Source organism: Lolium rigidum, chromosome 7 (assembly GCF_022539505.1).
Source record: "Lolium rigidum isolate FL_2022 chromosome 7, APGP_CSIRO_Lrig_0.1, whole genome shotgun sequence".
NCBI classification, from domain to species: domain Eukaryota; kingdom Viridiplantae; phylum Streptophyta; class Magnoliopsida; order Poales; family Poaceae; genus Lolium; species Lolium rigidum.
Genome location: NC_061514.1, coordinates 141,585,091 through 141,609,957, shown reverse-complemented (window position 1 = coordinate 141,609,957; position 24,867 = coordinate 141,585,091).

Genomic DNA, 24,867 nt, shown 5'->3' with positions numbered 1-24,867 from the left:
AAAGCCGTGACAGACCTGCCCTGGCGTCAGCAAGGCCTTGGCGTGCCTCATCTCCATGAAACTCAAGAAGTGAGAGCGCGTCGAGGAGGCGGTCACCTTTAGGATTTTCTAGATCATAATCTTGGTGTGTCCTCCCTAAATAAGCAAAAGAAAGCTTGTCAAAAAAAAGTGCGCCAGGAAGAATATGATCACCCGGGAAAAAAATAGCAATGGTTTGAACTACTCACTGACAAAACGTCGACTCTGCGACTCCAATCGAGTGAATATTTCATCTTCGCGAGAAGATTGCTGAGCTATGTTGTCACTTAGAGAAGTTTCCGCGTCGTGAAGTCTTTTTCGAAGATCATCAATAACGGCGGCATTTGACTCAGCTTTCTTGCGAGCTTTTTCGCTTTGCTCCAATTTAAGAGCAAGAGCATCAGCGCGTTTGTTGGCTTCCGCAAGATTGGCTGGTAAAACAATCGACCGTAATAAATGTCATGACAAAAAAATGGTGGGGAGGTCATTCACCAGAAGAAGCAGCAAAAATAGTACCTTCAAGCTTTTTAGCATGGTCACGGTACCCGACGAATTGGGTACCGAGACGGATAAACTCCTTCATCAAAGGCTGCAAAGAAAAATAGAGAAAGAAAAATCAATATAGGAAGCGAAAAGTTTGACAGCAACAAACAAAGGAGAAGCAAAAAAACAAAGGAGAGTCGAAAGTATTGAAATATTCGGAACATAAAAGAAGAAGTGAACAACTTACATCATCCATTGAAGGAGTCGTGGAACTACCAATTAGCAGGGTAGGCTCCTTGGCCGGCTTGACCCTAGCCCTCTTTGGCGAAGGGGCACTGATGTCTACGCACGCTTCTTTTCCTGTAGACAGTGTTGGGCCTCCAAGAGCAGAGGTTTGTAGAACAACATCAAGTTTCCCTTAAGTGAATCACCCAAGGTTTATCGAACTCAGGGAGGAAGAGGTCAAAGATATCCCTCTCAAGCAACCCTGCAACCACAATACAAGAAGTCTCTTGTGTCCCCAACACACCTAATACACTTGTAAGATGTATAGGTGCACTAGTTCGGCGAAGAGATAGTGAAATACAAGTGGTATGAATGAATATGAGCAGTAGTAACGGCGCCAGAAAATAGTTGATGTCTACAACTGGCGTGCAGTTGATGGTGGTAATATTGCAGGAAGTAATGATGCAGTAGAACAGTAAACAAGCGACGATTGCAGTATTTGGAAACAAGGCCTAGGGATCATACTTTCACTAGTGGACACTCTCAACATTTATCACATAATAAAACCACTCTACACTCTATTGTTGGATGATGAACACCATTAATTGTGTAGGGCTACAAGAGCACCTCAATGCCGTAGTTAACAAGCTCCACAACATTCGATGTTCATATTTAAGTAACCTTAGAGTGCATGATAGACCAACGCAATTATACCAAGTACTAACATAGCATGCACACTCGTCACCATCAAGCTATGAAAGGAGGAATAGATCACATCAATACCATCATAGTAATAGTTAACTTCATAATCTACAAGAGATCACAATCATAAACTACGCCAAGTACTACATGATGCACACACTCGTCACCATTACATCATGAAGGAGGAATAGAGTACTTTAATAACATCACTAGAGTAGCACATAGATGAATAGTGATACAAAGCTCATATGAATCTCAATCATGTAAGGCAGCTCATGAGATCATTGTATTGAAGTACATATGAGAGAGATTAACCACGTAGCTACCGGTACAGCCCCTTAGCCTCGATGGAGAACTACTCCCTCCTCATGGGAGACATCAGCGGTGATGAAGATGGCGGTAGTGTCGATGGAGATGCCTTCCGGGGGCACTTCCCCGTCCCGGCGGCGTGCCGGAACAGAGACTTCTGTCCCCCGAATCTTGGCTTCGCGATGGCGGCGGCTCTGGAAGGTTTCTCGTACCGTGGCTTATTCGTCTCGATGTTTTAGGTCAGGGGGCTTCTTATAGGCGAAGAGGCGGAGTCGGAAGGGCTGCGGTGGCTCCACACAATAGGGGGGCGCGCCCCCCCTGGGCCGCGCCGCCCACATGTGTGGGGCCCCAGGGCTCCCCTCTGGTCCCCCTTTGACTTTCTGGAAGGTTCCGGGAAAAATAAGATGTTGGGCATTGATTTCGTCCGATTCCGAGAATATTTCCTTTGTAGGATTTCTGAAACCAAAAACAGACGAAAAACAGCAATCGGCACTTCGGCATCTCGTCAATAGGTTAGTTCCGGAAAACGCATCAAAACGATATAAAGTGTGAACAAAACATGTAGGTATTGTCATAAAACAAGCATGGAACATCAGAAATTATAGATACGTTGGAGACGTATCAGCATCCCCAAGCTTAGTTCCTACTCGTCCTCGAGTAGGTAAACGATAAAAGAATAATTTCTGAAGTGACATGCTACCAACATAATCTTGATCCAATAATGATGTAAAGCATATGAACTGAGATCAAATCACTCAAAGCAAATTTCTATATTGATATAAGAGATGATAATGCAAGAGTTAAACAAGCTAGAAGTTTTCATGAACTATTGCTTCAAAGACATGAAACCGTACAAAGTTCATTAAAGATGTGTTAAGCATTCAGCGTAGAAGTTCTATCCTTCATTCCAAGCATCAAGTAAATTTTCACAACATAAGAAGGATTCAGTCAAGTAAACATAAACATGAACGTCATGAATCAACTGTTTCGAAGTCTACTCAACCGGTGAGCGCAAGCATTTGGTATTAGCACCAGGATGTTATGGCATGAAGAATGTTAATTGGGGTTTGGAAGGCCAAATGGAAGAAAGTCTTACAAAGCTATAAGTGATTATTAGACAAGAGGAAGTCTTATAATCGAAGCTATGCAAGGAGTAGTGATTTCCATGCAACGGATGCACATAGAGCTATATGTGTATGAAAGCTCTCCAATGGAACTAGTGGGGGTGCATCCAACTTGGTTGCTCACGAAGACCTAGAGCACTTTTGAGGAAGCTCATCATTGGAATATACAACCCAAGTTCTATAGTGTAAATTCCCCACATAGTTATACTAGTAAAACATGAAAACTCTCTCATATGGAATATAGGTGCTAAACATGAGCACAAATGATGACTATGAATACTGTAGGTGCTAAAACATGAGCACAAGTGTGGATAAAAGATAGTAATGCTGCCCCCTTTTTCTTTATTCTCTTTATTCTCTTTTTCCTTTTTTCTTTTTCTTTTCTATTTTTTTCTTTCTTTTCTTTTTCTCTTTTTGATGGCCTCCATGGCTCTTTTCACTTTTAGGGGCAACATCCTAATATGACAACACACTTTTTGGTACAAATAACTCATAATGAATGAAACATGATGTATAAAACTGTATGCCTCTGCCGAGTGTAGCAGGATGTGCAATGATCTAGCGTAACATGGGTAAACCACACATCAACTCGTATAGAATCATGCAAAGCAATATATAAATAATAAATGACAACATGTAATGTAAAATGGAAGTTGCATGGCAATATATCTCGGAACAGCTATGGAAATGCTCGTGGTAGGTAGGTATGGTGGTTGTTTTGAGGAGATGTATGGGCTTATGTGTAGGAGAACAAGAGAAAGTCCTCCCACGGGTTTGGATGTACTGGCGAAGTATGCACAATTCTCAATGTGAGCAAAAGGCAATGCACAGATCGAAGAGGCTAGCAAATTTGGATGGTGGAAGTGCCAAAAACCGTAGCTTAACATTAGTCAAAAAGAACTCACAAGCTTATTGCAAACAACTAGCAGGTTCATCATTAAGAGCATGATTAAAATTTACTCCAAGGAGGGCCGTTCACGGTGGCACAAGTACCCCGCTAGCTCCCTCGACCTTCAGCACAACTTAGTTATTACGATGAACTCTCAGACATGGAAAGCTATCAAGTCCAACTACACCTTCAACTATTTAAATAGAGTTTGTAGTACGGCACAAGCTTAAAGACAACAATCCACTACTAATTTTAACTTATTTATCCAGCAAGCCTTACCATATAAATACCTCAAAACGTTTGCAAAGAATCAAGTTATCAAAGCTCAATGATCTACAAGATTATGCAAGTGTTTCGTTATACCACTACCACATGCAACATTTTCTGTTTCCAACCTTCGCCATGAACATTAAAAGCTAAGAACACATGTGTTCATACGAACAAGCGGAGCATGTCTCTCTCCCACACAAGCATGAATTTATTCAATCAAAACAAAAAATAAAAACAAACAGACGCTCCAAGTAAAGTACATAAGATGTGACCGAATAAAAATATAGTTTCAAGAGAAGTGACCTGATAAATTGTTGATGAAGAAGGGGATGCCTTGGGCATCCCCAAGCTTAGACGCTTGAGTCTTCTTGAAATATGCAGGGATGTACCACGGGGCATCCCCAAGCTTAGACCTTTCACTCTTCTTAATCATATATCATCCTCCTCTCTTGACCCTTGAAAACTTCCTCCACACCAAACTCGAAACAAACTCATTAGAGGGTTAGTGCATAATCAAAAATTCACATGTTCAGAGGTGACACAATCATTCTTAACACTTCTGGACATTGCACAAAGCTACTGGAAGTTAATGGAACAAAGAAATCCATCCAACACAGCAAAAGAGGTAATGCGAAATAAAAGGCAGAATCTGTCAAAACAGAACAATCCGTAAAGACGAATTTTTTATAGGCACCAGACTTGCTTAGATGAAAATTCTCAAATTGAATGAAAGTTGTGTACATATCTGAGGATCACTCACGTAAATTGGCAGAATTTTCTGAGTTACCTACAGAGACTACTGCTCAAATTTGTGACAACAAGAAATCTGTTTCTGCGCAACAATCCAAATCTAGTATGAACCTTACTATCAAAGACTTTACTTGGCACAACAATGCAATAAAATAAATATAAGGAGAGGTTGCTACAGTAGTAACAACTTCCAAGACTCAAATATAAAACAAAATTGCTGTAGTAAAATAAACACATGGGTTATCTCCCAAGAAGTGCTTTCTTTATAGCCATTAAGATGGGCTCATAAATTTCAATGATGCACTCGCAAGAAATAGTAGTTGAAGCAAAAGAGAGCATCAAAAAGCAGATTCAAACAAATTTAAGCCTAACCCACTTCCTATGAAAAGGAATCTTGTAAATAAACAAGTCATTTAAGCATAATGCAACAAGCATAGGAAAACTAGACAAGCTCAACTTCAAGATTTTTAGCATATAGAGAGGTGTTTTAGTAACATGAAAACTTCTACAACCATATTTTCCTCTCTCATAAAGATTTTCAGTAGCATCATGAACAAACTCAACAATATAATTATCACATAAAGCATTCTTATCATGAGTCTCATGCATAAAATTATTACTCTCCACATAAGCATAGTCATTCTTATTAATTGTAGTGGTAGCAAATTCAACAAAGTAGCTATCATCAAATATAGGAGGCATATTGTAATCATAATTAAATTTATCCTCCATAGTAGGCGGCACCAAAAGACCACTATCATTATAATCATCATAAATAGGAGGCAAAGTATCATCAAAGAAAATTTTCTCCTCAATGCTTGGGGGACTAAAAATATCATGCTCATCAAAACCAGCTTCCCCAAGCTTAGAACTTTCTATATCGTTAGCAACAATGGTGTTCAAAGCGTTCATACTAATATCATTGCTACTAGCATGCAAATAAGGTTCCATAGGTTTTTTAATTTTCGCATTAAACAATCCATGTCTTAACTCAGGAAATAGATTAAAAAGCTCACAGTTGCTTTCCATTATGCCTAACTAGTGATAAACAAGAAACAAAAAGATGCAATTGCAGGATCTAAAGGAAATAGCTTCGAGCACTCACCCAGAAAATAGCTTAGTAGCCGGGATCCGGAGTTTGAGTACCTTTTACCTTACCTCCCCGGCAACGGCGCCAGAAAATAGCTTGATGTCTACGCACGCTTCTTTTCCTGTAGACAGTGTTGGGCCTCCAAGAGCAGAGGTTTGTAGAACAGCAGCAAGTTTCCCTTAAGTGAATCACCCAAGGTTTATCGATCTCAGGGAGGAAGAGGTCAAAGATATCCCTCTCAAGCAACCCCGCAACCACAATACAAGAAGTCTCTTGTGTCCCCAACACACCTAATACACTTGTCGGATGTATAGGTGCACTAGTTCGGCGAAGAGATAGTGAAATACAAGTGGTATGAATGAATATGAGCAGTAGTAACGCGCGCGTGAAAATAGTTGATGTCTACAACTGGCGTGCAGTTGATTGTGGTAATATTGTAGGAAGTAATGATGCAGTAGAACAGTAAACAAGCGATGATTGCAGTATTTGGAAACAAGGCCTAGGGATCATACTTTCACTAGTGGAGACTCTCAACATTTATCACATAATAAAACCACTCTACACTCTATTGTTGGATGATGAACACCATTAATTGTGTAGGGCTACAAGAGCACCTCAATGCCGGAGTTAACAAGCTCCACAACATTCGATGTTCATATTTAAGTAACCTTAGAGTGCATGATAGACCAACGCAATTATACCAAGTACTAACATAGTGTTATCACCAGAATTTAGCCAGAGCAGGAGATGGGCCGTGATTGAGATGGGCTTAGAGGACATGCATATGAAGTGTCTCTGAATCGGCCTTGTGCGAGAGTTTGGGCTAGATTGCCCGTGTATCTGTATTTTATGGTAGATTACGTTTTATGTTTAGAATTAAGAGATAGAGTTTAGTCGTACACAGCTAGGTTTATTCCAAAGATAGAAAGTCCACGGACTATAAATATGTACCTAGGGTTATTGAGAAAGGAGGACGATCACGTTCACAACAAACCAATCTAGGCGCATCGCCACCCCTTGTTTCGAGGGTTTCTTCCGTGTAAGCAACATGCTGCCTAGATCGCATCTTGCGATCTAGGCGAGATCGCTTATTCGTTGTTGGTGTTGCTCGTACTGAAGCCTTTTTGATGGCGAGCAACACCCTTATCGTGGATGTTTTGGGGCTGATGTCGATACTTTTATGATATGCTTGCTTAGCCATGCTGCCCCTCAATATCTAGCTGCCTTTGCACCTATCTTGGGTGTAAGGGCAGCATCTTGCTTAATCTCTATTTAGTAGATCTGATCTGTTATAGTTGTTCCTTGTCCTCCAAGGATTGGTTTGATATCCGCATGGTTAGGCCTTGCAAATGGGTTGAATGATCCAGTAGTGCGTAAAGGTATGGTTTGCTGATCCTAGAGGGATTGTTCCGGGAATCGACTTCGTGTTGGTTTTTAGGCCTCTTTAGGACTAGTTTTCCATTATCTTTCGTATCTGCCAGGCTTAACTACGCGTAGGATGTTCCGGTTATGGAGTGAAAACCCTAGACTGTCGTAGATTGATTTAACTTTATATTGATAAAGCAGGACCCCCATGTTATCATAAATCCAACGTGAACCATGGGGTAATCGGCTCTTTGAGCCGATACACAGGGTAACCTGAGAGCCGATCGGGCTCGTATTTAATGTTTACGTGTCTGCTATGCAGAAACTAACCGAAGCAATCCACCACCTTCCCGACCAGGTATAGGTCGGTGGCACGCCCTTGCATTAGCCAGGACGTGTGCCGGAGCATTGCGGTCCGTCGCCCGAGGGACCAGGGCCCACCAGCAGTCCTGGGAGCCTCCCGGCTCTCCGTGTTGCCCGTCGCTGCTCGCCGGTGGGTTTTGGCCGGCAACACATTCTGGCACGCCCGGTGGGACATTCTACAACAACTATGTCAAAATCGTAGCCGAGATGGCGGACGAACCAGTCACGTACGCAGATCTGCCTGAGGAGCACAAGAAGAAATATGATGAGATTAAAGCCGTCTTAGAAGCCGATCTCATCGGCTCTTTCACGAAGACCCGTTCACATGGCATTAGGTGGAAAGGGTTCTCACCCGAAGGCGTTCTTGATGAAGTAGACCTGTCTACCCCTTCGCAGGAACGCACTGCAGCTCGCGCCGGAAGTTAATTACATGGTGGCTCATTCTCTACACCGTCATTCTGAGAGCCTGGTGAACGCTTTTGAGCGCGTTGCGGTTCGCGTGGTTCAGGAAATCATGAAGCATCAGTACTCTCCGTCAAGACCTACCCTAGGGACTCACCAGGGAGAAATACCATTCCGGCACTGCACCGCCGCTGCCATTCGCGCTGCAGCTCCGCAGCCGCAGGTTCATCGGCCTACGTCGTCTACAAGGTTGGAGGCGATCCTGGCGATTGCCAATTCCTGTATGAGCCATCTAAAGAAATCCCACACGGATACGTGTGCACATACGTGCCGGACTGCAATACCTTGGCGCGCACGAACCAGATTGCAGCAGGAGGGATTTCTGGAGCAGACGCCGATAAACAGGCATGGCTAGCTAAATATGCCACCGGAACGAGTCATGGCTCAAAAAAAAAAGCTCGGTCCCTGCAGCTCATACCATGGAACAAATCAGTACAATCTGGAGAGACCAGTTCTTCATCCTGCCAAAGAGGAAAACAATCGGCTATTCCAAGCCGTACCCCGACGAGTATGATTTGATCCCGCTGCCACCCAAGTATCGGCTCCCTGAATTCTCAAAATTCAACGGATCAGAAGGGTCTAGCTCGATTGAGCACGTGAGCCGATATTTGGCACAATTGGGCATGATTTCAGCATCAGACCCGTTACGTGTAAGGTTTTTTGCACAATCTCTCACGGGATCAGCCTTTGGGTGGTACACCTCGTTGCCACCAAACTCAGTCCGGACGTGGAAGCAACTGGAAGAGCAGTTTCATGTTCAATATCACTCAGAAGCTACCGAGGCTGGCATTGCCGATCTAGCACAGGTGCGGCAGAAGCGGGGAGAAACGGTGTCAGAGTACATTCAGCGTTTCAGGACTGTCGTGAACCGATGTTATTCGGCTCGTTTAACCGAGAAAGAAGCAATCGATCCGGCAGCATTGGGCCTCGCAACGACCGATCAAGGATCCGGCTTTCCGTGTAGATTACGTTCACCGGCGCACATGGTCCAGAAATTAACATTGTATGAGCAGCGCCACACAGAACTGTACCAAGACAAGTTCAAGCGTCCGATAGGCCTGGTCGAGACAGAAGAAGTTGAGGATTCTCCAGGAGACCAGGAAGTGGCCGTGGCTGAATGGACTCGGGGGGCAGTTCTCGTGTCCTGCAAATGGGTGAAACCACAAGGGCCTCCAAAGGGGTTTGACTTCGATGTAAGCAAGGCTGAGCAGATATTCGATTTATTGCTTAAGGAAAAACAGCTGAAGTTACCCGAAGGCCATAAAATCCCTACGGTGCAAGAAATGAACGGGAGACCGTACTGCAAGTGGCATCATTCATTCACCCATATCACCAATGACTGCAAAGAATTGCGTCGATAGATCCAAACGGCAATAGAACAAGGCCGTATGATCCTTGGTCAGTTTGCCATGAAAGTGGACACACATCCGTTTCCTGGCGTCAACATGGTGGAACTCAATCACTCCGCGAGGCGTCGGCTAGATTTCTCATTCGATGTTAACATGGCGGGGCCTGTACACCACCATGGCAAGGATAAGGAAGAAAGCGGTCACTCACGTGGCAAGGAAAAGGAGGAGGCCGGCCCACGCGACCGGCCCCGATATGAGGACAGACGATACCTCACAGAGGAACAGGTGAGAAACGTGCGGTACCAACATCCGCTCTCCGCACATCTCCTTAACAACTATGAGCGTCAGTACGACCGACGTCGGCGGTACGACAGAGAAGACGAAAGATATCATCGGTCTGACGTAGACAATGGAAGATATCGTCGGTATGATAGAGACGACGAAGGATATGAGCACCGCGCTAAAGGGAAATCAAGAGAGCAGGAGGACATGGATAGACACTGGGACTGTCCTTTCTTTAAGCACTGCTAGGATTCAGGAATGAGCCGATTGCCTACGATCGACAACTGCCCGGAGTGTAGACAGCAGAAGAAGGACGCAGGAGAAGTTTCAGTTTTCAAGCGTCTAGGGCCTCTCCCATCTCGGTAACGTACGAGCTGAGTCATCTCAAGAGGAAGACTTTGAGGAGTCAGAAGATGAAGAAGAGGATAGATACCACCGGCCAAGGTGGTGTCCTGATGGACTCAGCCACTCCCAAAAGCGTAGGGTTCAACGGCTACGTAGCTTGGAGCAAGCCGAGGCGCAATACCTGCACACAATTAGGAAAGCGCGGCCCGATCTGGCCGTGAAAATTCAGCAAACTTTGGATGAGGAGAGTCGTCCACAGAAGAAAGAATGGCGCCCCAAACAAGTAAAAGCCGATGCGACGGCATCGGCTGGCACAAATATGGTGTTCATACTTCCGTCGGAGTTTCGTGCTCCCGGAACCGAAGAAGTGCCGATAGCACAGTTTGACTGCGGTCCACGGCCAGTTATCTTTGAAAAGCCACGAGAGAAGAGCTACAAACATTTGAAGGCCCTGTACCTAAAAGGTTATATCAATGGGCAGCCTGTCGGCAAGATGTTGGTTGACACGGGAGCGGCAGTCAATATAATGCCATACTCCATGCTACGGCGTTTGGGACGCTCTAGCGCAGATCTGATCAAAACCAACGTCACACTAAACGACTTCAACGGCCAAGCATCAGAGACGCAAGGCGTTCTGAACGTGGATCTAACCGTGGGCCGAAAAACCATCCCTACATCATTCTTCATCGTCGACAGCAAAAGCACCTACGCTGTCCTGCTAGGGAGGGATTGGATTCACGCCAACTGCTGCATTCCATCTACAATGCACCAGTGCGTGATACAATGGGATGGAGATGAAGTGGAGGTCGTTCATGCAGACGACTCGATCGAGGTCTCAATAGCCGGCATGAATATTTGGGATGCGGAAGACCAAGAGCCGCTCTCTGGAGTAAGTTTGGACGGCTGTGAGCGCATCGAAGCTACAAAAAACGGGGTGAGGCTGGTCTTATCCACCGGCCTGAGAGAGTAGCAACAACAAAGTCACTGGACGTACGTGGCAAGGCCGATTCCTGCGATCGGCCCCAAAAAATAAAAAGCTATGATCTCACCTCAGGCATGTCACGTAGTCGTAGTAGGGAGACTCCCTCCCGTAGGGGAGCACAAATAAGTCGTAAACCTTCATTGAGCAATACAATCAAAAAGGAGGCCCATTCCAGCAATCGGCCAAAATTATCCTCGCCATACGTTCTGCCTGTGTTCAGCATCGATCTAGCAGGCGACGGAAATTTAGGGTATGGGTTTACATCGGCTGATGAGCTAGAAGAGATTGACATTGGTCCTGGGGATAAGCCACGACCAACATTTATCAGCAAAAAGTTAGATCCGCATCTGAGGGGCCTGATGATAGCTTTGTTAAAAGAATACCCGCATTGTTTTGCCCGGGATTACACGAGAGATGCCCGGGTTAGACAGAGCATCATTGAGCATCGGCTCCCTCTTAAGAAAGGGTTTCGGCCATTCCAGCAGCGAGCACGACAGATGAAGGCCGAAATTTTAGAAGAAGTCAAGAAAGAGATCGAGAAAATGTTGAGCGCCGGGTTCATCAGGCCATGCATGTATGCTGAGTGGATTTCTAGTATCGTACCTGTAGAGAAAAAGGACGGCCGATGGCGCGTCGCCATAGATTTTTGGGATCTCAATAGAGCCACTCCAAAGGATGAGTATCCGATGCCGGTAGCAGTAGACATTGATCAATGCAGCTGCTGGTCATAAGGTTTTAAGTTTCATGGATGGCAATGCCGGTTACAACCAAATTTTTATGGCTCCGTAAGATATACACAAGACCGCATTCGGAGTACCAGGTTCGGTGGGCTTGTTTGAATATGTAGTCATGACATTTGGACTGAAAAATGCCGGCGCAACGTACCAACGAGCCATGAATTACATCTTTCATGATCTGATCGGCAAGTTGGTGGAGATTTACATTGATGACGTGGTGGTCAAGTCTCGTCTCGGTGGAAGGACACTTGGAGGATTTGCGACGCATCCTGGACCGAACTAGAAAATTCGGACTAAGAATGAATCCAAAGAAGTGTGCTTTTGGTGTGACGGCCGGCAATTCTTGGGCTTATATGTTCATGAACGCGGAATTGAGATCGGCCTGAAAAGTCAGGAGGCAGTACGAACAATGAAGCCACCTACGACGAAGAAGGAACTCCAGTGTCTCATCGGCAAAATCAACTTCGTCAGAAGGTTCATCTCTAATCTGTCAGGGCGAATCGAGCCGTTCATGGGATTAGTAAAAATTAAACCTGATGAGGAGTTTCACTGGGGGGCAGAGCAACAGCGAGCGTTTGACGAGATTAAAGAATATCTAACGAAGCCACCCGTGTTGGTTCCGCCCCAACAAGATAGACCATTATATATTTACCTGTCAGTAGCTGACACTTCCATCGCCTCAGTGGTGGTGCAAGTCTACGATGGTCTGGAAAGAGTCGCTTTCTACCTCAGCAGAAGGATGTTGGATGCAGAGACTAGGTACCCTGAGATCGAGAAGTTGTGCCTCTGCCTATTTTTTACCTGCACCAAGCTTCGTCACATCTTGCTGACCGCGGAAATTGTTATCATATGAAAATCAGATGTCGTCAAACACATGCTGTCGGCTCCTGTGTTGAAAGGCCGACTCGGTAAGTGGATGTTTGCATTACCGGAATTTGATCTCCGGTATCAACCTGCAAAAGCAGTCAAGGGACAGGCGTTGGCCGATCTTATTGTTGAACGAATCAACACTGATATAGCAGCACTGTCTGTACGTGCATGGGCCATGTTTTTCGATGGATCGGCTTGTGATGATGGTTGCGGCATCGGCATTCTACTCGTGTCGCCCCGGGGGGCAACCTATTCCTTCTCCATCAGGCTATCTACCCCTTGCACCAACAATGTCGCTGAGTATGAAGCAATACGCAAGGGAATGGAGTTGCTCATTGAAGCCGGGGCAGAAGCAGTGGAACTTTTTGGAGACTCAAAGTTGGTGATTTCCCAGCTCACGGAAGAATACAAATGTGAGAGTGAGTCGCTCTTCCCATTATGGATGCAATGCCGTGAGCTGATGGCACAATTTAGGTACATAAACTTCAACTGGATCCCGAGGTCGCAGAATACCGAGGCGAACGATCTCGCACAGATGGCGTCGGGCTACAAGGACGTAGCAGGTGGAGCCGATGTCCAGGTACAGTTCATGGAACCGGATGACTCGAGAGCCGATATCTTCAATTACTTGAAAGATTCGGCTCGGGGGGCACCTAAACGGATAAGGTACAAGTCCATGAAGTATGTCCTTATTGGAGATGACATGTTCTACAGGACCTTGGAAGGGTTACTTCTCGATGATACTGGGACCAGCCGAGTCAAATCGGCTCTTACACGAGGTACACGAAGGCGCCTGTGGAACTCATCAATCGGCTCATAAGATGAAATGGTTGATCGAAGCGATCGGGGTTTTATTGGCCCACCATGCTTGAGGATTGTTTTAATTACTATAAAGGGTGCCAAGCATGTCAGAAGTTTGGGAAAATTCAGATGGTACCCGCATCAGCAATGAACCCCATCATCAAGCCTTGGCCATTTCGAGGTTGGGGCATGGATATGATCAGGAAAATCAATCCTCCATCGAGCAAAGGCCATGTGTGGATTTTGGCCATCACAGATTATTTTACTAAATGGGTGGAGGCTGTCCCTATGAAGTCAGTAGCATCGGCCGATGTTATCAATTTTGTGAAAGAACATGTCATTCACAGATTCGGGATTCCTCAGACTATCACGACCGATGGAGGTTCGGTTTTCATTTCTCGTGAGTTTAGAGAGTTCTCGCGAGGGCATGGGAATTAAGTTGATCCGATCATCTCCATACTATGCTCAAGCAAATGGGCAAGCTGAAGCGTCCAACCGCAGCCTTATTAAGCTGATTAAGAGGAAAGTCGACGAGCACCCTAGACGTTGGCACGAGGTATTGTCGTAGGCTTTGTGGGATTATCGCATGTCATGTCATGGAGCGATAAAAACCTCGCCATACCATCCGGTCTATGGACAAGAAGCCGTGTTGCCCCGGGAAATCACGGCTGGGTCGAGACGTGTTACGTTTCGGAATGACTTAACAACCGAAGAATATGCAGCCCCGATGAGTGATAGCATTGAGGATCTCGACGGAACTTAGACTTTGGTCGCTTGAGAAAATTAAAGAGAACAAAGCCAAGGTAGCTCGCGCATATAATAAGAAGTTGAGACCAAAGGAGTTCCACGTTGGTGATCTGGTATGGGAAGCTGTATTGCCATTGGGGACTGGATAAAGTGTATGGTAAATGGTCTCCAAATTGGCACGGGCGTACAGGGTCGACCAAGTTTTAAAGGGTAACGCGTACATGCTCGAGGAGCTGAGTGGTGCGAAGTTCCCAGTAGCTGTCAATGGTCAGCATCTCAAGAAATATTTCCCGAGTATGTGGGATGATGGACAGTGAAATATGGGGGCCGATGCATGAAATCGGCCAGTGAATTTTTTTTTTAAAATATGCAAAGCACAGCCGATGCACTGACATCGACTTTAGAACTAAAAAGCCGATGCGTAGCCATCGACTATAGAGGAACAAATTGTTGCGAGCAGGTATCAGTTTACCCTTTGAATTTGGGAATGGTCGACCGATGCGTTGCCATCGGCTCTTTGAGAATTGATCTACTTTGACAATTGGGGAAATCAAACCGAAGCATTCTTCATTGATTAAAGGAGGATTTTTACAATTAGAGCCGATTGCTCACAAAAGGAGGATCTACTGCCTAATGTACTACTACTAGTCATATTCTAGTAGTCCCTAATCTAGGGGCCGTCGCTGCCCTCGTCGTCGCCATCGTAGCTGTCGTCGGCGCTGCTGCCGGCGAAGTCCTCGTCGCTGCTGCCGAAGCCGTCGGCAGGCGCTCCGTATTCCTCCTCGTCGTCGTCGTCATCGTCGTCGTCCTCCGACCCGGCGCGAAAGCACTTCACCGGTGGGTATTCGTCGGAGGAGGAGTCATCCTCCGCTTCCTCCTCCTCGTCGGAAGAGGAGAAGTCGTCACAGGAGAAGGCGTCGTCGTCGCTCTCCTCCTCCAGCTCCCCGTCCACGAGGAACTGGAGGTTGTCCTCCCCGTCGGTCAAGGATTCATCATCCTCTGACCAGACGGAGAAGTCCCAATCCCTCTCGTCCCACCACTCTGGGGCGCGGACCTCGTACGCCCTTATCAGGTCGTACTCCGGCGCCGGCTCGCTGGAGGAGGAGGACTGGAAGGATAGGCCCGAAGAGGCAGAGGAGGAGGAATCCATGATTGCGGAGGAGGGTTTTTTGCTGATGGCTAAATGCGGAACAGGAGGATGAAGAGGCGAACTGCTCGGGTGAGATTAAATAAAGGGGATATAGTGGGAGATGATTCAATGCTTGGGCAGTTTTCGAGGACGCGGTGCCAAAAATGTCAATCGTGCAGTCCGGAGGAGTTGAGAAGACGGGGCATCATGATGGAAAGACACTGAAGCGGTTCTGCTCTATAACGCGTAACCTGATGAAGAAAAAACAGAGTGGTTTTGGAATTATTATTGCCAAAACCAGGGGGGCATGTGTTATCACCAGAATTTGGCCAGAGCAGGAGATGGGCCGTGATTGAGATGGGCTTAGAGGACATGCATATGAAGTGTCTCTGAATCGGCCTTGTGCGAGAGTTTGGGCTAGATTGCCCGTGTATCTGTATTTTATGGTAGATTACGTTTTATGTTTAGAATTAAGAGATAGAGTTTAGTCGTACACAGCTAGGTTTATTCCAAAGATAGAAAGTCCACGGACTATAAATATGTACCTAGGGTTATTGAGAAAGGAGGACGATCACGTTCACAACAAACCAATCTAGGCGCATCGCCACCCCTTGTTTCGAGGGTTTCTTCCAGGTAAGCAACATGCTGCCTAGATCGCATCTTGCGATCTAGGCGAGATCGCTTATTCGTTGTTGGTGTTGCTCGTATCGAAGCCTTTTTGATGGCGAGCAACACCCTTATCGTGGATGTTTTGGGGCTGATGTCGATACTTTTATGATATGCTTGCTTAGCCATGCTGCCCCTCAATATCTAGCTGCCTTTGCACCTATCTTGGGTGTAAGGGCAGCATCTTACTTAATCTCTATTTAGTAGATCTGATCTCGTTATAGTTGTTCCTTGTCCTCCAAGGATTGGTTTGATATCCGCATGGTTAGGCCTTGCAAACGGGTTGAATGATCCAAAGTAGTGCGTAAAGGTATGGTTTGCTGATCCTAGAGGGATTGTTCCGGGAATCGACTTCGTGTTGGTTTTTAGGCCTCTTTAGGACTAGTTTTCCATTATCTTTCGTATCTGCCAGGCTTAACTACGCTAGGATGTTCCGGTTATGCGGTGAAAACCCTAGACTGTCGTAGATTGATTTAACTTTATATTGATAAAGCAGGACCCCCATGTTATCGTAAATCCAACGTGAACCATGGGGTAATCGGCTCTTTGAGCCGATACACAGGGTAACCTGAGAGCCGATCGGGCTCGTATTTAATGTTTACGTGTCTGCCATGCAGGAAACTAACTGAAGCAATCCACCACCTTCCTGACCAGGTATAGGTCAGGTGGCACGCCCTTGCATTAGCCAGGACGTGTGCCGGAGCATTGCGGGCCGTCGCCCGAGGGACCAGGGCCCACCAGCAGTCCTGGGAGCCTCCCGGCTCTCCGTGTTGCCCGTCGCTGCTCGCCGGTGGGTTTTGGCCGGCAACACATAGCATGCACACTGTCACCATCAAGCTATGAAAAGAGGAATAGATCACATCAATACCATCATAGTAATAGTTAACTTCATAATCTACAAGAGATCACAATCATAAACTACGCCAAGTACTACATGATGCACACATTGTCACCATTACATCATGAAGGAGGAATAGAGTACTTTAATAACATCACTAGAGTAGCACATAGATGAATAGTGATACAAAGCTCATATGAATCTCAATCATGTAAGGCAGCTCATGAGATCATTGTATTGAAGACCATAGGAGAGAGATTAACCACATAGCTACCGGTACAGCCCCTTAGCCTCGATGGAGAACTACTCCCTCCTCATGGGAGACAGCAGCGGTGATGAAGATGGCGGTGGTGTCGATGGAGATGCCTTCCGGGGGCACTTCCCCGTCGCGGCGGCGTGCCGGAACAGAGACTTATGTCCCCCGAATCTTGGCTTCGCGATGGCGGCGGCTTTGGAAGGTTTCTCGTATCGTGGCTTATTCGTCTCGATGTTTTAGGTCAGGGGGCTTCTTATAGGCGAAGAGGTGGAGTCGGAAGGGCTGCGGTGGCTCCACACAATAGGGGGGGCGCCCCCTGGGCCGCGCCGCCCACACGTGTGGGGACCCCAGGGCTCCCCTCTGGTCCCCCTTTGACTTTCTGGAAGGTTCCGGGAAAAATAAGATGTTGAGCATTGATTTCGTCCGATTCCGAGAATATTTCCTTTGTAGGATTTCTGAAACCAAAAACAGCAGAAAATAGCAACTGGCACTTCGGCATCTCGTCAATAGGTTAGTTCCGGAAAACGCATCAAAACGATATAAAGTGTGAACAAAACATGTAGGTATTGTCATAAAACAAGCATGGAACATCGGAAATTATAGATACGTTGGAGACGTATCAGGCATGGGGGCTTGCAACTGGAGTTGGATGCTCGATGTCTTGCTGAGGAGGCGAGGTTTCATCCCCATCAGGCTGAGCTTCAGAGACAACTAAAGTAGGCGACGTACTTGTTCGAGCAGTCGAGTCAATAGGTGGATTTTCATCCTCGTCACCACTACAATAAAAAGGCGACAATATAAGAAACAACATAGACAAAATATCGAGAGCAAACAACAAAGAGCAGCAAGAACTTACGAGCTGACAAGGGCATCTTCGTAAGGGTTGAAAGTTGTCCTTTCTTCAGTAGGAATAACTTCTTCGGCAGGAGATGCGCCGGCTTTGGAGGTGCCAGAATCGGCAACTTCGTCCCTTTTTCCCTTGTTCCTTGGAGAAACAGCGGAGGGGAGGGAGTGTGTCGATGCGGTAGCCTCAGCATTCGACTTCTTTTCGGAGGAAGCCGCGGACTTCTGAGAACCCGCGACTTCACTCTCAGGGCGAGAAGTACCCTGGTTGTCGTCGGTGACAACAGTCCGTTCTTCGACTTCTCCACCTTCAGGACGAGGAGGAAGAGAAGCTAGAACTGGGTGGTTCTACAAAGACAAGGAGTGTCGAAAAGAAGTTACGCAAGGGATGCCAGCAAAATAGTAGTCAACAAATATTCAAAATCGAGAGGACAAAATAGTAGTCGAGGAAAAAATTGCCTCGGGGAGGGCGTTGGTGCCACTATATGGCTCCACGCGGCAAGAGGATGGAATAGCATCCTTCTTGCTGAGCGATGAAATTCTTCGGATCAGTTTCTCCAAGTCCTTCACAGGAAGGTCTTTGGAGAGCTTGTCGACATCTTCTTCACCAGCATACATCCAAAGGGGATTTTTGCGAGCTTGTAAAGGCTGCACTCTAATCCTAAGGAAGTAGGCTGTGATCTGGATACCCGACAATTCCTTGCCACGGGTGTTCGAAGCTCATGGATACGGGACATCGGTGCCTCCGTCGCCGTTTTTTCTTCTTCGGTGGCTTCAGCGTCCCAGGATCGGCGGCGAAGAATCTTGGCACCTCCATCGAAAGGAGCTATGTTGTGCTCCACCGAGTCGGAGCTTTCTTCGTGGACATAGAGCCACCTTTTGCGCCACCCTTGGATGGAGTCGGGTAATTTGACGTCAAAATACTCGACGTCAGAGCGAACGCAAATGACAATGCAGCCTATGTTGTAGGCGACGTTGTGGGAGCCATTGCGGCGGAGACAGAAGATGCGCTTCCACAGAGCCCAATTAGGATGGACTCCGAGGAAGCACTCACAGAGAGTAATGAAAATTGAGACGTGAAGGATAGAATTGGGAGTCAGCTGGTGCAGCTGCAACCCGTAATCACAGAGGAGACCGCGAAGGAAATCGTGAATGGGGGTAGAGAGGTCGCGAATAAGGTGGTCAACGAAACTGACCCGATACTCGATAGGAGGTGATGGATAGCTTTCTTCCTTGGGGAAGCGCAGCGCGTCTTTCTTCTTCGTGAACCCGAGCTTCTTCAGCAGGTTCAGGTCTTGGTTGGAGATCTTGGATCTCTCCCACTCCAGATCTTCCGCCGCCATCTTTGACTCGGGGGTGCTGTGCCTAGTGAGCCGTGCGCGCGGTGGCATCAACAATGGCGTAGGCGAAAAGTGCGAGTGTGGTTGAGCTCCAGAAGTGTTGGGCGCAATGGGGGATTTTTTGCAGAGGAGAGCAGAGGTGCGGCGCGAGCGAAGGGATGAACGGAGGAAGAAGAAGACCTTAAATAGGGGTTCGGCGAATCGATGCACCGTTGGATGGAAAAATTGTGAGATGGATGTTGTACACGTGGATAAGGGGTAAAAACGTATTTTCACTATGAAGGAAAGGAACAAGCGCTACAGTGCGTGCGCCAGGAAAAGTGGAGGACGTGTGTCCCCCACTTGCACGACGTGTCAACTTGATGAGGATTTTGGGCCCGCAAGACAGAGAGAGAGCAGTACTCGCGTCTTCCCGATACAGTGATCGTGGCTATCGTAAGCGATGATGTCACCTTGCCAAGAGAAAATCTTGGCTGTAAAGATTAATAAAAGTGGCGGCAGCAGAAGACTATTGATTATTTCGGGAGCCTTTGATCAAATACAAGGTTTTGGTCAAATGCTCGGGGGCAACTTTGGCAAAAAGAAAAACTCGAGTATGACAAAATAGAAATGGCGAGAGCCTATGATCAAAAGCAAGCATTTGTTCATAGCCTCGGGGGCTACTCCCATCGGGAGCACTGGTCGCGCACCCGATAGATATGAAAACCTCGAGAAAGAAGGAGAATATAGCAACATAAGGCGTTGAGCCTACAACCAAGCACAAGTCCTTGGTTGTAGCCTCGGGGGCTACTCCCATCGGGAACGTTGTTCGCGTCCCGATGAAATTATAAAAAGAAGTGAGCATATTTCGAGTTATACAAATAACTCTACATATACTCCCATTGGGAAGACAAGATAAGTCATCCGATTGACTAAATAAAATGTGCTATTCCAGCAGCCGAAAAAGCACTCGACAATATATTCTCAGAGCGCCAAAGTTGCGAATAATCTCTGAATGCCGCAAAATTTTGCGAAGGTAAGACCCCGGATCCGTTCTGAGCGGCGTGGCACCGTCTCTGATGTCGGTTTGCTACTTTTTTCCATATCAACAGATACGAAGAAAAATCCTAACGGACGCGTTAGGTACCCGATAAAACATGACTGGGACTCGACAGATGGTAAGACCTTAAGCGACACCTGTGGAAGTTAACACCAGTATCCCAAGATCATGTCCAGGGACGTGATCTTGAAGTAGGTTTTTGCAGATTGCCACTAGAGCAGTTAACTAGTACCTGATCCGTCAGATGAACTAGCCCCAACTACCATTATCCCTGTACAATATATAAATTGCGTATCCAAAGATATGCGGTAAATTCGATAGAGTTATTGAATGACTAAAGTTGGAGATTTTCCCTGATTCTCCGATTCAAGCAAAATCTCGGGGGCTACTGACATAGGCATCCCCAATGGGCCTGCCAAAGATGGTACCCGGGGTTTACCGAAGGCCCACGACTCGATGAATATGAAGTTCGGAAGCCCAAGTTAGTATTAAGGAAAACTAGAGTTGTATTAGGAAATACATACTTGTAATCTTACGGGATGAGTTAGAAACCCTCCCGGACTCTGTAAACTTGTGTATTACGAAACCCTCGGCTCCGCCTCCAATATAAGGGGGAGTCGAGGGACAACGAGATGATCGATTCATTGTTTCACGCAACCCTAGTTTTCACATCGTCGAGCACTTTTCGGCTGAAACCTTCGAGATCTACTTGCCCTCTACTTCCGACTAAAACCCTAGTCTACAATCTATAGGCATTGATAAGTTAATCCCTTGTCACCCGCGCTGCTAAAGCGATAGCTTTGCTGGGCTACTCCGTATAATGGTGGCCATTGAGCCGGACTTTTTCGAGCCACCAAGAAGCACGGCCCGTCACGAAACAATCAGGTCGTGCCAGGCACCAAGCTCGCACCAGGCCGGGAGCTCCTATACACCGACCGGGTCGGTGCGGATGGGGTGCCGCTCACCCCCGCCCCCAACCCGGCGGTTCGGTTGCGGCCCATCAGGTAAGCTCTTTTTTTAAAAGCTGAAATATTTTTGTGTTGGTGTAATTGGTGTTGTGTTTGTTGGGATCTGATAAATTGTGGAATTGTGATCAGATTGTTCATCATATTATCATACTACTGTTATTTAAGATCTTGCATGCTCTCCGGTACTTCTAGTTAACTTGATCAAGTAGTTGCATATATCTCCAAGAGGGAGTATTTATGCTCGATAGTGGGTTCATGCCTCTAGTTTTCTGGAAGAGTGACAATAAATTCTAAGATTGTGGATGTGTTATTGCTACTAGGGACAAAACAATAATGTTTTGTCTAAGGATGATTCTATTGTTTACTTTACACACATTGCTTAATGCGATAATCTGTTGCTTGAAACTTAATACTGGAAGAGGTTCGGATGATAACCAGAAGGTGGATTATCAGTCATAGACACAGTTGGATTACGGTCTATGTAGCAACAGAGTAAGGCGGATACTTCACGTGGGTTGGAATCCAACCCGGAAGCGTGCATATCCACAGCGCAGAAGAACACCCCGGACAGGGAGCACCGCGACGAATAATCTCACACCGGATCTACGGAGCGTAGAAGGGTGACCAAAGAACATCCAAATCCAGTCCCCATACCTTCGGATACCCCTCCAGCAGGGAAGAACAAGGGAAATGATGTGTTGTACTCTGGCAAGGACAAGTACCGGAACCCAACACCACACCGGAACCAACACGCCCCTCCACCTCCTCGCTGACAAAGTCCTGCCGAAAATGCCAGACCCCATGGGCCTGGCGGAATCAATATCTGCGACAACATTGAGCCCCGGAGAAGCCGGAACAAGGAACGCGCGCCTGAACCCCGCAGGAGCCGGAACGAGGAACGCGCACCTGAGCCAAGACAATCCCGGAATGATGGAGACAACCATCGTGATGGCGAACGCAGCCACCATAGCCGGAGTCAACACCGCCAGGAGGGACACGGAGAGTCTGATGGCGGAAGCAAGAAGCCTCGCCGGCCCCCGCACGGATCTCCGTCACCACCACCAAGTGGTGGAGGTGGAGGCGAGGCCGAAGGTCACACTCCCGCTCAGAATCCCCTGGCCATAGGCGGAACTCACGTGACACGCGGGAACATCTCAACGATTATAGGATTGGATACATTGGCCCAAAGTTCTTTGGAAAGAGGATCAGGGAGGAGAAAACACCAAAAGGCTTGAACCTCAAGCTACCCGGAAACTTGAAACATTATGGTGGCAGAGAGAGGCCCGATACCTAGATCGATCACAATGCAGTCAGCTTTGCCGGATGGACCCCAAACATGGCCTGCCGCATGATCCAGTTATACCTTGTTGTCCCAGCCCGGACTTGGTTCAACGATCTCCCAGAAAACTCCATCTTTTGCTGGTTTGACCTGAAGATAGCCTTTGAGGGACACTTCAGGGGAACCTACAAGAGACCTTCCACGGCTAGTGATCTACAAGCTTGTGTTCAGAAGAAAACTGAAACCTCTCGAGAATATCTTACTCGGTGGTTAGAGACTAGAAACGAGTGCGAGAATGTAGATAATCGCACAACTATGCTAGCCTTCACGGGTGGTATGCAGAGGGTAGGCTTGCTCTGGCACAAACTAAAATGTATGTACAATGACCAAAAGTTGACCCTGGACAAGATGATTTCCATTGCCAGCACTCACATAGCCGCCGATGACGACACATGCGGAGAACTTGCGGCCACAACCCTACCCCTACAGCACCAGAAGAAGAACCGCGACGACAATAACAAGCTGAAGAATCCCTTCGAAGGCCAGAAAAGTGGTGGATATGACATGGTCACCATGACGTTTCAGCGCGGTGGTCAAGGAGGCAGAAGAGGCCGTGGCCGCGGTGGCGGAGCCGGCAGGGGCCAGCAGCGCGCTGACGAAGTAATCGCTGCCGGATTCCACGCTCCCCAAACCTATGAAGAGTACATGGATATGCCATGTATATCCCACATTGATCCGGCTACATGCAAATCCTCTCACACCAATCGCAATTGCAAGTGGGTCAACGATCTCAAGACAGACCCGAAAGCAGGATACAAACGTGATAGGAAGTACCACCCACTCGGCAGAGGAGGCAAGGGCAAGAACAAGGACAAGGACGAGGATAGCTCAGAAGCAATGGATGAGGACCGGGCTTCACCGGAACCAAAAGAGGGTGTCGCGGCAAACACCTCCAACCCATTTTTGAAGAAAATCGCTGGTGCATATCACACCTTCCTCAGATCTCCAACAGTTCATGCGAAGAAATCCGCCCTCCGGACCTTGCACGTCATGCTTCCAGCTGTGCCGCAGTACGTCAAGTGGTCGGAAGCACCTTGCACCTTCGACATAGCCGATCATCCGGCCGTCATCACCAAAGAGTGCTACGCTTTGGTTGTTAGTCCTCGCATCGACGGGTATGACTTCTCCAAGTGCCTCATGGACGGCGGAGCCAGCCTAAACATGTATCTGGAGACTCTGGAGAGGATGAACCTTACCAAGAAACAGCTCAAGCACATCACCACGGAGTTCCATGGTGTGGTTCCGGGTAAAAAGGATGATGGGTTCGTTGCATGGAAAACTTAAATTTTCTACCGTGAACATGAACAAAAACCAATATCCAATCTAGGAAGAAGCAAGATCTAATCTACCAAAATCGAAGCAACGAGATGTATGTGAGACTAACCCTCGAAGATTCTAAAGCCTAAGAGATTAGATCTCGTTGTTGATGTAGTCGATCGTCCTGTGCTGCAATCCGGCAGCACTTCCGTACTCGGTCGTGCGTACGATGTCGATGAAGCCCGTCCTCTCCCCGTTCTAGCGGGCAACAGAGGTGTGGTAGATTCCCTCGGAATCCCAGCAGCACGACGGCATGGTGGTGGTGGTGGAGGAGAAAATCTGCAGAGCTTCGCCAAGCTGGAGCAGATGTGTCGTGGAGGAGAGAGGGGGCGTCAGGGCTAGGGTATGAAGGGTGTGCGCCCCCTGCCCCATCCCCTCTTTATATAAGGGGGAGGTCGGTTTGGGGTGGCCCCCATGCCCCAAACAGATCTAGGGCCGGCGGCCAAGAGGGGGGAGTTTTCTTCCCCCCAAGTTGATCCCATTTAGGGTTTTGGGGAACCCTAGTGGGCTGGCCGACTTGGGCCTTGAGGGGCATTAACTGAAGGGATCGTATGCCGCACCTAGAGGGGGGTGAATAGGTGCTAACCAATTTTTAGTTCTTTTTCAGTTTAGGCTTGACACAAAGGTAAATTCTCTAGATATGCAACTAAGTGAATTTACCTATATGACAAGTTTATCAACTAAGCAAGATATAGCTATGCAATATATATGAGATAGAATAGGATAGAGGTAACCGAGAGTGGAGCACGCGGAGACACGGAGATGATTCCCGTAGTTCCCTTCCTTTGCAAAAAGGTACGTCTACGTTTGGAGGAGTGTGGTTGCTACGAAAGCCAAACCAACAGCCACGGAGGCTTCACTCAGATCTCCTGTGAGCAAGGCCACGAAGGCCTAGCCCACTTCCACTAAGGGATTTCCTCGAGGCGGAAACCGGGCCTTTACAAGGTTCTTGGGGCACACATCCACAAC